The sequence below is a fragment of the Argopecten irradians genome, unplaced genomic scaffold (genome assembly GCF_041381155.1).
Source record: "Argopecten irradians isolate NY unplaced genomic scaffold, Ai_NY scaffold_1291, whole genome shotgun sequence".
Taxonomy (NCBI): Eukaryota; Metazoa; Mollusca; class Bivalvia; order Pectinida; family Pectinidae; genus Argopecten; species Argopecten irradians.
The window spans coordinates 5,292-9,997 of NW_027188757.1; the positions used below are offsets into that span (position 1 = coordinate 5,292).

At 32.3% G+C, this 4,706-nt stretch overlaps 1 pseudogene; it reads left to right on the plus strand.

Annotated features, from left to right (window-relative positions):
- Positions 1-1,003: 1,003 nt before the first annotated feature.
- LOC138314070 (uncharacterized) lies at positions 1,004-3,547 on the plus strand (annotated as a pseudogene).
- The last annotated feature ends 1,159 nt before the right edge of the window (positions 3,548-4,706 follow it).

Genomic DNA, 4,706 nt, shown 5'->3' on the forward strand with positions numbered 1-4,706 from the left:
GATCACTTAATTTGGGTTTTCGATAAGCTTGGAGAAAAAGCTTGCATTTGCTGTGAAATTACACTTTCGATATTGTATTTTGGTAGCTAGGTCAGTTGTTTTTCTCTGGGTACTCCATTTGGTTTGATTATTTGAACGTTCTCTACTAAATAGTCAGGGTCATTTAATGAAATAATGGAGGGAAGCTGGATATCTAGACCAAGAATCCGGGGAAAAAAAAACTTTGTTACCGAAAGTCCTATTTGATATTGGGTCTGTAGCTTGCTTGGAGGAAGGGTTGATTTTGTTCACCTATTCACTTTAAATACCAAATAGCCGGTAGATTTGAAATAACCTGCAAACGTACGTGACGTTATATATATATGTTACATTAACACCCTCTTTCGGCACACCCCTTTTCCGTATATTACACTTCAAACATTTGATATGCTATTGTTCTTTATAATAAATGTTAGGTGTTTGCATGTGGGAGCAGTTTTAATTCGCAATAGATTTGTAGTAAACAGCATGTCAACGGTATAAGGCACACAGACACCAGATAAACACACAATTTTCTATTATTTAGACCGTTTTGCAAAGGCTTTACATACTGGTATTCATGTTATTGAACACGGCGTCTATATGAATAATTAATTCGATTTCTTACAACCGGATAATTGAATGTGTCAGCCCTCTTTACGGGATGAATTGATGTTGTCTACAGTTTTAGACTCTCCTGTGTTGTACAGTGAACCATATCAACTGTAGAAAGTTGTATTTTGACGTGAGGTTTATCATTTGTATGTCATACCTAGAACAGTTGAAAACTCTTTCTTACAATTAATCTACGGTACGGGAATATGTTACATATTCATGTAGATCTTTGATAATATATGTATAAACATCGTGTGAACCGGTGTAAATATAACGTGAGACCTGTAAATATTGCAATGTCACCAGATGTCATCGGAATGTTTGATTGCCACAACGTATAATATCGTAAAACATTGTATTTTTTACACAGAAGAATACTGGAAGCTGGACAGCATTCACTCACAAACGTCAGATATCAAGAAACCTGCTATCAACATGGATGAGACTGAAGGTGTAATGTCCGTCAAGGATAAGGTGAGCTATTTTCATCCTTTTATATCACTTGTGACATAACAGCATATAAGAAGACTAGTATACAGATATTGCGCTTTTATTTACATGTTTCCATTTGTATTAAGTTGATAAAACATGTCCTCATTGCATACGTTCTAAAGCAGACGAGAATGTGAATACTTTATTTGACTTTTTTTTTTTAATTTTATCATTCCTTCCAGTCAACTAAAGTTTTTATTTCGATTTATATCCATAGTACTTGACTGAAATCTCAGACATCTCGTTTGGTATTGAAACAACATAACAAAGACTCATTTGTAGAAAAATGTATAAACAGAAGTGTGTGGATAATCTTTAAATCACCAATATGCATTATACATTTTACATCATATTTAAAGGATATAACTTAATCAGGAGAGAAAACCATATAATAGTGTTATCAGAAATGTAGATATTTTATGACAATGAAGAGTTTTATTAGATCAACAGAGAACCATCAGGAACTGTCGATGAACACTCTGACAAGCAGAGAGGTAGGGCCTTGTTGAGAAAAGGAGCAAACCCGAACGTGGTAGACCGAGCATAATATTAATGTGTGTGTGAGGTTTTTAAAGCACTGACAGAACCTTAAGATATCGAATTAATGATAAATATATTGTACATGTAACTAACCAACTTTATTTATGAGGACGTGTAAACACCTATCAAGTACCTGATTTCTTTTTCAATTTAGATACTGGTTATGTTAACCTATTGCATTACATGTATTAAAAATGCATCAATCATTAATACGTACATAGATAATGAAGGGAACAGGACATCCCCGATAATGCGTCATTACGTCTCAAAGGGGCAACGTGAAGATAACTTTGTGTTCGGGCTTCGGGATTCGAATAACGAATCCGGTGCCAGCACCTTATTCATTCGTTATTCAAAAATGAAAAAAAAATAACAATTTCAAAACATAAAACAAAGATCAAAACATAATTCTACAACCTCAAAAATGTTCGTGAAATTGTTTTGAGTTTGACTGCACCTTATTCGTGATTCAATAAAACACCTCATTATATAGTTTTTCTTTATTCAGTTGAGATAAGGAAACCAGTGCCAGTACCGTATTCACGATTCCGCATTCGAATAACGAATCCGGTGCGAGCATATTATTCGTTATTCTGTACTACGTATACAGATATCATTTAAACACCTGGAAGCTGTAAAACATCTCCTTATATAGTTTTTCTTTATTCAGTTTGAATAACAAATCCGTTGGCAGCACCGTATTCAGGATTCAGAATTCGAATAACGAATCCGGCGGCGCCAGTACCTTAATCGTTATTCAGTAAAATGATTGCAGACATCATTTAAACAATTGAATTCATTTTCACTGACCTCAAATTACATGCAGACTGAAAGTATGAACATTCTGAAGGTTTCTTTTTTTAATTTATATTTTTCTTATTTTGAGAAATTCAGGTTTAAGTTGTTTTACTAGGGTCAAGTGATTAACAAAAAGTTCATATCTGACCAAGAGGCAAACACCTGAATGTCAACATTTTAATAACCAACAAATTCAGGCAAAAGCAAAGTTTGTAAATGTAATATTTGATAATTTTAGTTTTAATATTTAATTTTCAGTTTAAGGATTGGAAGCAGAAAAAATTCATTTGAAAGATGAAATAAATTTAAGGTCTCAAACTTGAAAGTGAAATTATGTCAACAAATTGATGATTCTAAAAGTAAGTTTCATCTTGGATTTATTAAAATACCAATATTTACTTAATTACTACATCTTGTATGTGAACTTTTGTGTGAAGGAGTGGTGCCAGCCCTTGGCATTCCTAGTCAGCTTAAATGTAAGGGATATGTGCCCAAGTCATTTGAAGATTTCATATCAGCTAGGATAGCAATAGATGCAACAGAAGTTGTTAAAATGTACTTTCAGACAAGGACAGCCAGTCTCTGTCATATAGTAGTTACAAGAGAAGACATACAGTAAAAGCTATCACATGTGTTGCCCCTAATGGAGCACTTGTTTATTGCTCAGATTTGTATCCTGGTTCTACTTCTGATGCTGCAATAACAGACCATTATAAACTTTTAGAACAGCTCGAACCAGGAAAAATATTACTTGTTGACAAAGACTTTAACATATTTCATACACTTTCTGCTGGTGTGTTTTAAATATTCCACCTTTTCTTTCAACAAAAGGTCATTTCACAAAAGAAGAGAGTGAACTTTGTTACAATATTGGAAGAAGCCAAATTCATGTCGAAAGGGCAAATGAGATAATCAAAAATTATGGCATTTTGAATAATATTCAAGCTCACTATAGGCATTTGTCTACAAAAATATTTCAGCTGTGCTGTTGTCTTATTAGCCTTCAAGTACCTTTGTTAAAGGAAATTGTAGATAAATATGAAATGTAATTAAAAGCTGATTAAATGACGAGATTAAGGTTTTGGTACACATGTATTAAGAAATGCAGTAATCTAACAACTGACATGGATTTCTGCATAGATATTGGATTATAAATCTAGTTCCTGCCTGGTATGGACAAATATTTAAATGGTGTAAAATTAAAATTTGAAACTATAATGTTATAGGGTAAGCACATTGAAATATACTGCATATATAGAAAATTACTTCTGCTCTATCCCTTTTAACTGCTCGTAATGGTTAGAATTATTTGTACAATAACTGGACAAATAGATTGACATGTTAATTTCATTGAAGTAATATATATTGAAAGCTATACAGTTTGACAAATAAGACATTCAGGCATTGTCTCTTACAAATATGTATGATGCCTTAAAAATCCTATTCTTATGCTTTATGTATATTAAGGTGAAAATTTATCTACTGAAGTCAGTTTATAATTACTCATAAGACTGTAAAAATGTGAAATGGAATATGTAGACCATATCTTGATTTCATGGTATGAGCATATGTACTCATTTCACTGCACTGTATAAGTAAATACATGTACATAAGTAATGACTTTTGGCAATACTGCAAACATGAATTTATTTTCCAGCTCTTATTTGTCTGTGTAATATTAAAACTATGCATTATACATTGGGGTTTTATTAGTTTAACATCCTATTAACAGCCAGTGTCATGTAAGGAAAAACCATAATGTGTATAAGTTCTTTTTTATTTAGTATACACAATAAATTACTTATCGGCTTTATCATATTATCATGCTCAAAACTTGCAGTATGTTTTATAGATATTAATGAAAAACAGTGTTTTTTTTCCGTGTTGAAAACTGATTCCTTGTCAGGAATAAATCCTGAAAAATCAATTACAACATGCATTTTTTCAATTTTAGATTTAAAATTACCTAGGAAAAAACTTTGTCAGACAAACATGCTTCAGCTACTGTCAGTTTCTTGGCGCAGAATGGACATTTCATCTCAATTATGTCTGGTGACAACAGTGCCTGATCTTTGTGCTGTAACTGCACATTTATATTACTGAAAATGCACCCTGTACAAAAACATCGGGAAAAGCTCAAAGGATGCCGGATTCATGAAACCATATAATGTACTTTTAACATAAAAATCAGAAATTAAAAAAAATACTTACAGACAATTATATTTTAGAATTTAATGATATCT